A 13,778-nucleotide genomic window follows, 5' to 3' on the forward strand; every position below is an offset into this window, starting at 1 on the left:
AACACATTATCAACAACATATTTTATCTTGACACATTATCAACATATTGTTTTTATCTAGAATAGCAATATAAGTGGAGGGAGAGGGGATGAATTACTCAAATCATACCACTAAACCACTGATAAATGAACAATCCCAACCATACCCTTACTCAACTCATTTACACTGCCCAATTGATAAGCAATGACTATGTAAAGAAACTTCCATCCATCCATCATCCAATCCTATGTTGCCCTGTGAGGATCGTAGGAACCTGGGGCTAGGCAAGTTGATCCTGACATTAAGATGTGAGTGACCTGCCTTACTCATCCGAGTGGCATATCGTGAGCAATAAACCTCAACCACCCCTTGGATATAAACCTACACAGGCTTAATCTGATTGGAGTGCCTTAATTACCCACTAAACCACCATGCGCCATAATCTGGTGATATGGTTACCACCAAGCATAGTAAATGGTCTCCTGGTGAACAGGAAACCATTTGGTTTGTCACTCAGTGCAGAGTCACCCATAGGTAGAGGAAGAGGAAACAATGAAGGAAAGAAAGGCAGGAAGAGGAAGGTAATGTAATTTATGGGTTTAATGTAAAATTTCTCTACTAAACCTGTAACATAAATTTCAACAAAATTGCTGAGAAAGTGGTCTTTTATCATACTAAGATTCATCCATCATCCAGTCCTATGCCACCCCATGAAGAGTGTAGGATCCCGGGGCTAGGCACGTTGGTTTAAAGATTTAAGATGAGAGTGACCAGCCTCAATCGTCCCTGAATGGCATTACGTGACCAATCACCCCTTGGATATAAACATACACAGGCTTAATCAGATTGGAGAGACTTATTTACTCACTAAACCACCGGGCACCCTAATTTACTTATATAGTTACCACCCAGCATAGAAACGGTTTCCTGGTGTACAGGAAACCATTTGGCTTGTCACACAGTGTAGAGTCACCCACAGGCAGAAGGAAGAGGAAAGAGTGAAGGAAATAAAGACAGAATAGGGAGTGTAAAGTCACCCATAGGCAGAAAGAAGCGAGGAAAGGACAGACACCCAAGGCAGCACTACACTGAGTGCATGGATGGTGAGTGCCCTCACCTACCTTAAGTGCAGAATACAAAGAATAAAACATTACATCAACAACAATACACCGTGTGTACAGTAGACATATGTAAATGTTTCCTATCCATTATTCATATCTATAATGTCCCATTATGCTCAAGACTAGGTTTCTCCACTCAGGTATATTATACAAGTGACACATCAGTCACCTAAACAGCATTGCAAGACATGATTATGACATTCACCCATAAGGTTAAAACCCACATGGGTCATAACTGGTTGAAGCATCCTAACAAACTAGACCACACGATGCCTACTTGCTGGTTGTGTGACTACCACTCGGTGTAATAATGGGAACCATCTGGGAAAGTCAATACAGCAATGAATGAATTGTGGATACCTGCTATGTTTTTATCATTTTAATCAGTTTAACTACCTGTTAGGTACTGCTGCACATTACAAACAGATTCTTGCATTTCTAATGAAACACTTGAATACCTAGAAATTCAGTTTAACCATAAACTGTGGGAGACAGTGTGCAGACGAGGCTCTGTGATGCAGCAATATGGCAGACTAAGTGACTCCTGAGAAATTTGATGAAATGTACATCAGTGGCTTGGAAACGCACGACATTTATTTATTTATTTATTTTTTCTAGTTTCAGGGATACTGTGACTGGAAACTGCAATTATAGCAGGACACCAACCACTCACCCCCTGTGATGGGAATGAAGTTTGAGAATGGAACACTGATGTGGAGAATGTCAAAAGATTGTGCTTTGTTGTTAATTTTTTTCCTTTCACATGCCTATGTTTGATGCAATCATGCTGATGATGACATAATATAACCCCTACGCGCCAGCTGACATGTACAGCCATCGCAATTTTGGGTGTGAAGCAACACTGGTTGACTTGTATAGCCCCAAGCGTCTTCCGGCCAACCTTTGAACTTGCGACCATTTTCTATGATGACCATAAGGTAGGCAGGTGCCCAAAGTACCCCAATGACACACAGCTCAATCTGTACACTGCACTGGTAGAGCATAAAGTGATGTCTTCCTCATCCTCCTCATTCAATTCCGCTCCCCCACGCGTGTGGACGATTGCATCATCGATCCACGTGAAAGTTCTGTCCTTACTGTCGGGGAGAGGACTCAGTGACTAAGCAGGTGTGTGGGAAATTGTAAATAGTAAACAGGTATGCAAAAGTGTTTTTTTTATATGTAAGTGAAATGTAAAGTTATATCTAGTAAGTGTTCTGAAATAAGTGTTTTTTAAGTTGTACAATTGCAATATGTGTTACTGTTTATGGTTATCTGTGAAACAATGATTGGAAATACCTTGAGAAACCCTACCTGCTCATGAAAGAAAACCAGGAGTGCATGGGCAAGAATGAAAATGACCTGATTGGCTGTAACTAAATTTTTCCCCTTGCTACTCAGAAAATAATGGTGAATATATGAGAATAAGTGTATCTGTGATGTAAAGCACAAAAATTGTAAGCTGTGTATAACAGTAATATTTTCACGATGCCCCTGATTAGTACGAATTAGTCACAATTTTAGTACTCGTAATTACCTCATGCTCAACCACACGACATGAAACGGCCAGAGCATTTATTTCTCAAAGTGCAATTACTCGTAATCGTGATGTCAAAAGCAAGTGCTGTAGTAGAAGGAAATTATTATAACTGATGCAGGAAGTGAGTACAGAAAATCAAAGAGCTATTCTTTTCCCATACACCTTCAGGGGATAGTGGCACTAGGCAACAGGCGGAACACCCTATGGGGAGCCACATGAACAGGGTGATGACATTTCCTTACAATAGTAAGGAAAAGTCAGATTGAGTGGAAAATTCCTGGTTTTTTGAAAGAAGGCCAGGCAGTGTTACAATCGCCACTCTGGTCAGTGCTGCCAGCACTAGCCAGCGAATCCAAGGTTACTGACACTGGCGTGTGCTCGGAAACAGCCTGTCAAAACACGGAAAACCAGTCATCTTTAACTTAATTTTACTCATTGATGAGACCACCTGGAGAATGGGGATACTTTCATTTGAAAGAAGAAGAGTTGGTGAGTCTTACGAATCTTTGATTTTTTCCTCTAGCTATTATAGTCTGGCAGATATCAGGGTCTGAAGTATGGGTATTTTTTCCAAAATCACGGAAATACCCCATAGGGAAGAGTGGGTGACATCAGAAAACCCCCAGTGTGTTGGGGTTAATGTTTTCAGTGTGGTATCAGTATTATAAACCTATCTGTAAAAACAAATACATAATTAGCTCTGGAAGCTAAACAACTCGCTTGGGCGAGGACATGGGTCTTGCCTTAGCGTATGTGTTTCTATGCACTAAGAATATTTTATTTTTCACATAACGAAAACATCTTTGCTGGATGTAATCAGCACAGTGACATCCTAATTTTTTTGTTAGCAAGGTGGCAACTATTATTTACCTAGCTGGGGTACTAACAGCAATGTGAACATGGATGGTGCGATACTGGCTGAGTTAACCCCATACCCACGGGCCATCACTACTGTGACACTCGTTACATAAGTACCATACTGTGGGGCGTCACTTCTATGATACACGGATTTTAAAAATTGCCCGGGCTTTAAAGTGCAGTCTTGTATCATCTATCAGTACTGCCAGTGTGTAGCTATAGGCAGCGCTGCTAATACTGCTAGTACTCGCATCCAGTGTTACCAATTTAGCCTTTTTCTGTGTTTGCCTTGCCTCCCCACCTCCCCTCCCTTACCCTCTCCCCCCCCTAGCTACAGCCTGGCCGCGCAACGCAACTCCTGGCTGTTTTTTTTCCATTTGCTTTTTCCATTGAAATGTGCCCTATGCCCTATTCTCATCCAAAAAAAATATATATAAAAATGGGAAAAGGCTAACTGATACTGCCATTGGCCAAGACGTAGCTAATTTATCACCTGGCAACACCCCACATGCACTTGGTTGCTAATTTTTCCTGTTCATTACCCAATGAAATATCCCTCATGACCTATTCTCATACTAAAAAGTATATAAAAAAAAAAAAAAGGGAAAAGGCTAAGTGATACTTCCATTGACCTGAAAGTAGCACTGCTATCTCCGAGGGAGGGGCACGGCGCGGTCCAGCCATCCCTGTGGGTAAGGGGTCCCCAACCTCGGTATAATTTGTTTGCAAGCATTTACATAGTTACAGCTTTGTTTATGTCTGAGAAAGCATGTTAGTTACTAAGCTACAGAAATAAATGTACCATTAGCTGTGGATAAAGATGTGGTAAGACTGAGTAAGGGAGCCAAACTCCAGTCTTACAATGAGTACCGAACTGAGCCGTGAGGTTCTGCACAATAATAAATATCCATGTGATAACTCAACTGTCCCCTCTCTATAACTTCTGCCTCATTACCCTACCCTTCGCACCAACCTCCCACCAACCAGCATCTGTTCCCACTTCACTATTTCCTATACCCAACACCATTTGTTATGACAAACCACCAAGAGGGGAGAAGGAAGGGCAAGAGTGAAGGAAAGGAGGAGGGAAGGGGAAAAGTGAGCTAAGGATGGAAGGTGTGGATGGGGATGGGGACAGCAACCTTATTTTTAAAAATCTTCTTTACTAACCTATCATCTATCTATCTATCTATTGCCAGACGCCTCAACCGTTTGGGGTGGCCACAAACAAATCACCTCCAAGTCGCCCTGTCCCCCGCCATTTCATTGCCCTGCTCCCAACTCACACCCCCCTCTCTCATATACCTCTCCACCCCATCCCTTCATCTCATTCTCGGCCTCCCCCTCCCTCTTCCCCCCTCCACCTCACTCACATACACTCTCTTCGTCAGTCTTTCACCCTCCATCCTCTCCACATGGCCAAACCACCTCAGTGTGTTCCTCATAACGCTTCCTATCACATCCACATCAACACCACAATGCTCCTTTATATCCTCATTCGTCAGCCTGTCTCTCCATGTGACTCCACAGGCTCCTCTTAAATAACTCATTTCCACTGCTCTCACCCTTGACTTGTGTCCTTCCAACAACGTCCAAGCTTCACTTCTGTATGTTAGAGTTGGTATCACAATACTGTCATGTAGTAACTTTTTCACTTCCATGCTCACTTCCTTGTTTCTTATCACTGCTTTCAAAGAACCAGCAACCTTTCTTCCCTGCTGTACCCTTTCAAGCACTTCACCCTCCAAACCTCCATCCTTACTCATCACACTACCCAAGTACTTAAACGTACTCACATTTTCCAATTCCTCACCATCCAACCTCGCTGTACATTCACTGATTTCACCTCTCTCAATGACCATCACTTTACTCTTCCCTACATTCACCTTTAGATTCCGTTTCTTACACACTCTCCCAAACTCATCCACCAAGCCTTGCAGCTCCCCTTCGTCTTCACTCAACAACACAGTATCATCTGCAAACAACAGTACAGGGAGTTTCCAAACACTATCCTCTCTCACCAGGGCCACTCCAACATCCACCACCCTACCTTGTACCTCTTTTATTACCCCATCCATGTACAGATTGAACAACCATGGAGACATGACACATCCCTGTTTCAACCCAACTTTCAAAGAGAAAAATTCACTTAGTTCACCATACACACGCACTGCAGCCTTCGCACCATCGTACATACTCTTCACAGCATTCAACAACTTCCCATCTACTCCATATATTCTTAACACTTTCCACAATCCTTGTCTATCCACCCTGTCATATGCTTTCTCCAAATCCATGAAAGCCGCATACAACTTCTTTCCCTTCTCTAGAAACTTTTCCACTAAGGATCTAATAATGAATATCTGATCTACACAACCTCTTCCCTTCCTAAAGCCTCCCTGTTCTTCTCCAACTAATTTCTGTGTTCTTTCTCTAACTCTGTCAATAAGTATCCTACCATACACTTTTCCTATTATACTAAGAAGACAAATGCCCCTATGATTACCACACACTTCTTTTTCCCCTTTTCCTTTGTACAAGGGAATAATTATACCTGACTTCCAATCCTCTGGGACTCTACCTTCCTCCCAGGCCAATCTGCACATCTTCCACATCCATTCTACTACTATCTCTCCCCCATGCTTCAGCATTTCACCACACACTCCATCAATTCCTGGGGCTTTCCCCGATTTAACTTTCTTCATTGCTTCCACAACTTCTATCCTACTGATTTCTTCGTGTCTTCTCACCTCCCTCCTTCTCCCAGCCATTCCCCAACCACTTATACTCGCATTACTTCCATCCTCTACGTTCAACAATTCCTTAAAGTGTTCTCTCCATCTGCTCACGTTTTCTCCCTTCTCCACTAGTAATCTACCATTTTTATCTTTCACTCCCCTGCTAACTTCACTTCCACCCTGTCTTACTCTTGACACCTGTTTCCAGAACATTTTCTTACAGTCCCTCCACTTTACACTCAAATTCCTTCCAAATTCCTCATCCACTCTCTTCTTACTCTCTCTCTTACTAATCTTTTCACCTCTCTCTTTCTTTCTACATATAACTCTCTCTGCCGCCTCTCAACTTCTTCCACGCCCCTATTTCTCATCCATTCATTGTATGCTTTCTTCTTTTGTGCCACAGCCTGTTTCACCTCTTCAGTTCACCACGCTGTTCCTTGCACCCTCCTCCGTCTTCTCTTCCTTCCATACACCACATCACATGTTGCACATATTTCTTCTGTAAATATCCTACACACACCTTCCACGTCTCCCATCTGCTCCAATTCATATTTGCCCAATCGTTCCTCCACTTCTCTCTTATACTCTGCCTTTTTCTCATCCTCTTGTAACCTTTCCACTCTCCTTGCAACTACTCCTTCCTCTCGTCTGTCCCTTCTTCTATTTCTCCATTCTAATTGGACCTTGATTCTGGCCACCACCAAGCAGTGGTCAGAAAGTCCACTCCCCCAACCTCTATAGACTCTTGCATCCATTACACATCTTCGCATCCTTTCATCCACACACACATAATCAATCATTGCCTTCCTTTCATTCAGTTCACCACCCACCCTTCTCATCACTCGCCATGTATACCTGTGGATCATTTTATGCCTGAAGAGGGTATTGGCTATCACCAACCCCCTCCCAGCACAAATGTCCACTAACCTATCATTACCACGTGATATACGTGTCTCTTGTTTTTTCTTCATCTGCTAACCACATTATCACCAATCTTCTTCAAATATGTCTACTAAAACCCTTATGTTCATGCTCAATGATTATTATGCGTTATAACAACATTACTGTCCTCTCTCTGCTCAATGTCAGTTAAGGTCATGAAACAGCATCAGCACACCACCACCCATGCACTCATCATCTAGCACCCCCCCCCACCTCCTCCCCTATATTCTAACCCTTGCTTACAGCTACCACCAACCCCATATCTCCACCGCCTCCCTTACTGTCCACACCCCTCATCCATGCACACAGCAGTCGTGCCACCGGCACCACCATCACCATCATCATGACTGACCGACGACGATGACTATGATGATGACAGAGGAGGAGGAGGAGGAGGAGGAGGAGGAGGAATTGGTCAAGGGCAGACGGTGAGTGGGATGGGGATTTTTTTTTTTTCCCCCCCTACTGTGTCATATAATGACGTCATTGTATTCGTCCACGGCATTAGTGCTGATCCCAACACAAGGGTACCATACAGGCATAATACTGCACTCCAAACTGCCTCCAACACATCAACTGAACATCGCAGTAGGCATGTACCTTACCCAGTTACTGTGTCATGTACAGAGACACAGAATGGTGCTGTGGTACAGAAGGGATTGAATCTTCCTAGTTGCTAAGTTATTATTACCACTTGATGTAAGTATCGACCATTTTATTTCCTGGTATGGTAACCACGTTATTCACTCCTCTCTTTTCAGGCAGCTTTACAGTGAGTGGCAAGCCTAATGGTTTCCTGTAAGCCACAAAACCACTTATAACACTTAAAGGTAATCATATAACCAACCCATACATGTTCTTTATGTGTCAACAAGTGGGTTAACGGAGAGTTAGTGCCCTTCCCTGTAAAACAACTACAGTAAACCCTTGATATAACGAACTAACTGGGGGGAGGGGTGGGTCACTATATCCGATAATTCGCTATATATGAGGGATTACGAAATCTAGGTCGCTATATCCAGGGAGTCGTTCAGTCCTACATGCACAACCACAACCTAAACTTACTCTATGAAGTTTTACATGGACAATTCAATGGCTTATGAAGCTGAACATGTAAATACAATATTGTATGAAGTTGTACATATACTGTAAATACAATACCTATAATAATACAGTATAATGTAGTACTGTTACAGTATACTTACTGTACCAGGAAGGGATGCTGTTGAAGTACACTTACTGTGTCAGGAAGGGATGCTGTTGTCACCGTGGGCTGATTCATGAATTTCCCCCGCATTTACCGACCTCTGTTCGCAAAATCCAGGGGAAGTTTGGTCGCGATTTGGCCGTTCGCTATATCCGAAATTCGCAATACCGGAGTTCGTTATATCAAGGGTTTATTGTAACAACTTGAGACAAACGGCCACCCCTTACGGGACTATGGCATCTGGCTACAGAATAAAACAGAAAAGAATTTATAATTAATGTAATTGCTTAGTTTCCCTAAATAAGCTATTTATGCTTATTACGAAAATTATACTCATTACTTTTCTACAACAATGAATGCTCCTATTTCTATTTCCAAGCTAGATAAGGGGATCAGTTTATTAAAAAGTATATACACTTGTGAACATATTTTGTCGGCCTGACTGTTGGTTTGCCTAAACACCACTCTCTGGCATCTCCTAAGTCTTACAAGCTGCCGTGACATCTCTTCTTCACTGGATGTTGACTGCTCCTGGGGAGCAAATGGAGTCATATACCCTTCGTTTAGTTCTGAAGGCATGGTGGTGGATGGGGTGACAAGGGGAAGACATGCTAGATAGTCAAATCTTGTTATACGACTGTTTGTAATGTGATAATTTGCTAAAGCGATGATACAAATTTATTTCACTGGAATGATAACTGTGATGGCCACCTCCGAGAATCTCAAGCAGAAGTGGTGCACACACAAGCCGACAGTCAGCTGTGAGTCAAGATGGTAGACCAGTGTTTACATTCGCTCCGACTGTCTGCCTTTTATTCCATTTTGTGCACCAAAGGCCACTGAAACACCACTGCTATTGCCAAATAACAGGATAAGTGCATAACAAATACAGTAGCGCAGTGTGCAATATTACGTAAAATGATGACGTTTTGTGTGTGAAATACGGAAACTTGTGACTTGGAAATCGTGTCTATCATGTGTACACAACCTCTGCAGTCAGCAGGTAACTGGGCCTCTCAGTCAGCTGACTGAGCAAGGATGGCTGCCCAATGGTTATATTTGCTGTCACTGTTTGTCTCTTGTTCCATTTTGTGCATGAAAGGCCACTGGAACACCATTGCTATCACCCAAAAACCCATGAAGATACATAACAAATAGTGCAGCATGAGATCATTAAGTGAAGTGATGACTTTTTGTGTGAAATACTATACTTGTGTCTTGGAAATCATGTCTGGCAAGGATGCTATCCCTTGTGGAAAGGGTGGTGATATTAAAGGGCACCGAGGGCGTTCCCCCCCACCCCCCCGTGATGGTCGTCAAGGGCACCCCCCCATATCCCCATTGAAACCATGGTACATCAACCTCATTTTACATTAAACTGTCATGCAATGGGTTTTCACTTGATGTAACCCTATCATATAATCAGCTGTGACAATGTCTGGTAAATACGTGACATATCTGAGTTGTGAAAATGTCTGGTGCATATGTGACATATTTGTGACAGGAAGGGTGACAGGCGCCTGCCCCTTTGCAGTGGGTGGGTTGCCAGTTGGCATGATATGCTGACAAAAACACAAGGCTTTTTTTTTTAACTATCATCTTTTCCATCATCTCCCAGTGGCATTATGTACTGGTATGACTGTACATTATTGTAAACAGCTTTGAACCTTGGCTGCCTCCTCCAGAGTGATCATGTCATGGTTAACTGGTTACGACATGAGCAACTTTGGCTCATGGTTACTGTACATCTGGCATCAAGCTAGGGGTTGGAGATAGGAGATAAGTCATTCAAAGGGGCCATAAAATGTGATGCTGTTACTTCAGGGTGCATTACTATAATTCCCACTCATATGAAGCAAACCATCGCAGGTGGATCATATGAAGTACGTCAAACTTCTCAGGTTAAAGACTTCACTTCCTATAAGTTTCGTATAAGAGTTTACATTTAATAAATATACAACAAGAAATTCTATATCCACAAGGCTATTCAACTAACTGGGACGACCTACAAACTGGAAAATTTTGTGGGATAAATCTATCTATATCTACTCACACACATTTATTAATCCAATAGTGAAGATCGAAGAACAAATGCAGCCAATTACTGGTACTCTTTAGGTAACCCCGGGGTTCCATTAAAAGACCAATGCATTACACCAGCACCTCAATATCTGCATGGGATACATTTCTTAAACCCTCAGGAATGTAGAATTTCATGACTATCTTGTTTGCTCTCTGCATCTCATATTCATAGTCATCAAACCCCAAACAGGAGTTCCTGAGATTGGTCCATCTGGTCTTATCCCCCTTTATATTTACCAGATGGTCTGTCCAGACTTAAATTTGACTTTAAAAAAAGGGCCGTATTGTTAATCACAAGCGTAAACTCATGCACTGTTGGGGGGGGGGGGGGGGGATTTGAAACATGAAATGTAGTTTGCAATGTCAGATGTAAGAAAAACACCGTACATTTCACGTTTGAAAGGCTCTGAGTTTGCACAAGGGGAAAAAGGTTATAAGTTAGATTGGGCGAGAATGCGCTGCATGAGTACCAACAGCGCGCAAAATTTTGAATGTTTCATCAGTTTAATAAACCAGACACTTCCCTAACCCATTCTAAACTGTTATTTTTATGTAGGAAATAAGTATAATTGTGCCAGAATTGGTATTAAATGATGGTAGAACGCATAAAAAGGATGCATACAAGGAAGATATAGTGTAATGTACAGCCTAGACTGAATTATGATTTATCCTCCTTTTGCAGTTATTTGCATGAAAATAATTATTGAGATTATCTAAACTTGATTTCATATAAGCAAAGTGAATGTATTATTGCATTCTTCATAGATTTCCATGTTGTTCCTCGCCAGCTCACCAGTCATGAATTATACAGCAGTTTATCCAGGTTATGTGCACTTTTACTCATGCGGCAGCACATCATGTGTTCCTAAATTTATATTGCAAAATGTAAGTACTGAGTTACTGGAGAATTATTTTTAGCTGGTTGAAAGGTGACATTCATTGCAGCACCAACACAAAAGGGATGCAGAAACACTCCATTCTTTTTCAGCTGCTTCTTTCCACACCTGTCATCCAGCCATGACCAGCAGACCATGTTGGAAAATACAGGTTATAAGATGTGTGTGGTGTAACAGTTGTTCTTTCAATTTCTTTATATCTAGCTATAGTTCTTTCCCTACATTATTGTCACCTTCCCTGTTTGAGGTATTACTAGTAAATTTCCAGTTTAGCTCAGTAATCATACTACTCTGAGATTCACATTCTTTATCATTACCTTTCCCTTCAAGCAGTATACAATGATTTCCAAAGTTACATGGTATATACAGTAGCTAATTATTTCTGTCCCAGTCTGCTAGACAAACTTTCCTTTTTGTTTCCCAGAAATCATTCCACTTCTATAGTACTTTCATCCAGTTCTGTTTTATATATTTTCAGACTATTTACTGTTCTGTTTTCCTAGCTTTCTCCTACTACGGTCATATGTTTGATGTTTGTCTCCTTCACTAAATATTTATCTCATTACTTCCTGTTTGTTGGTCATCGCTTAACTGTACCTTTCATGCTTTTGAATAACCCTTCCACCCTAATTAATATTCCATGACTTTCCTACACCTATCTACTCCTCCATTACAATAACTGCCATTTCTATCCAATTAACTAAGTTAGTTTTTATATTATACTGCATATGCATGGAACAGGCCATTTCCTCAGGCCTGTAGCTATTTTTCTTCATTCGCATGAAAAAATCTGCAATTACTAAGAAGTTTTGCTTTAAAGCCAACACAACTATGCTCAAATCTAACTGCTTCATTGAAACAGGTAAATATTTCAGCCAGCATCCTAATCAACCAATTCACGCATACTGGTATCTGGTAACCTTACCCAACTATCTTAACTCTCTCGCGCACGATAAATTTCAGTAAGTTTTCCGGCGCACAACTTTTTTTGTGAAGCCGCCCAGCCCGGCTGCCCGCACGCGGCAAATGACACATATTCTCTCCTTACGTTTGCCACCCAAACATCAATATACTGCCATGAAACCTATGTCATCTTATTCGTCAATGTTTGTTCTAGCTGATAAGCACCACAAAAAAACAGGAAAACACAAATAAAACAACATTAGGCGGCCGTGAATAAAATTTCGCTACATCACGTTCACTTCCCAACATCACCATTCAAATGTTTTCCATCATACAGGAAAATGTTGTTAGAAGTTTTGATAGAGAATTTCATCAGCTTTCTAAAGAGACAAATCCGGTGTTGATATGACTTGTAGTTTTCGAGAAAACAGCCAAAAACTGAAATCCATTTTTGGAAAAAAATCAAGGAGCTCTACTATGGAGATTTTCTCACAGATGTTATGTTTTTATTGCATAATATTATGCAGAATTTCACCAGTTTTCTAATGAGCACCTCTTGGTTTCCATACGCCTCATAGTTCTCGAGCAAATCGCCAAAAACGACTGGGAACTCACGTCCGTACGTCTCTTTCGTGATGTGCTCACACCATATGCAATATTCCCGCCTCCGTAACAACGAATTTTTATCATAGATATTACATTGTTATGTCGTGTACATACGTAGAATTTACTGCTCTTTATCATGGTTCTTATAGGAAATCGATACGTCCAATAGTTTTCGAGTAATTGGCCGACAAAGTGAGATTACTCCTCCGAGCGCTTTCGACTTTACCGAAAGTCTGTTCCCCCAACTTTTCCAACAGAACATGCTCCCAGAGGCTTATATTCAGCAAATGAACATATGTAGAATTTACTGCTCTTTATCATGGTTCTTACGGGAAATCGATACGTCCAATAGTTTTGGAGTACAGTAATTGGACAACAAACGTAGAATACTCTTCCCCACCCAAACGCGAGATAAAAAACACTCTTTCCCTACCTCACCCACGGCTACATATTTTCGCTCATTACGTTTTATTATTTTCTTTTTTTACTTAAAGTATACACGTAAAATATCATAAGGTTTTTGATTGTGCTGTCAGAAACTCGACATGACCACTAGTTTTTTTGCTAGGTTCTGACAAAGAAGCTGAACTTTCTTCCATCTCATATGTGTGTATGTAAAATACATTATTTATTTGTGTAAAAAATACTGAACTAAAGAAATAGGTCAATATACAGATCAACAAAATACAGATAACTCACTTCCTTCAGAGGTGTTGAGATGCTGGCAGTAGCTTGAAGATGAGGAGTTATGTAGTGTGTGAGCGTGTGTGTGTGTGTGGGTGGGTGAGTGTGTGCGTGTGGGTGAGCGTGTGCATGTGGGTGAGCGTGTGGGTGTGGGTGAGTGTGCGCGCGTGTGTGTGTGTGTTTGTGGCTGCAGCGTATTTTCTTCTCTCCTTGCGATAC

General features: G+C 41.5%; 1 protein-coding gene across 1 annotated transcript in view; it reads right to left on the bottom strand.

The window, feature by feature from the left end:
• NAT1 (N-acetyltransferase 1) overlaps window positions 1-13,778 on the bottom strand; it is a 221,574-nt gene that overhangs the window by 12,011 nt on the left and 195,785 nt on the right. The window lies entirely within an intron of this gene.

The sequence above is a fragment of the Coenobita brevimanus genome, chromosome 23 (assembly GCF_032717465.1).
Source record: "Coenobita brevimanus isolate Jiangsu-jjx chromosome 23, ASM3271746v2, whole genome shotgun sequence".
In the NCBI taxonomy this organism is placed as follows: domain Eukaryota; kingdom Metazoa; phylum Arthropoda; class Malacostraca; order Decapoda; family Coenobitidae; genus Coenobita; species Coenobita brevimanus.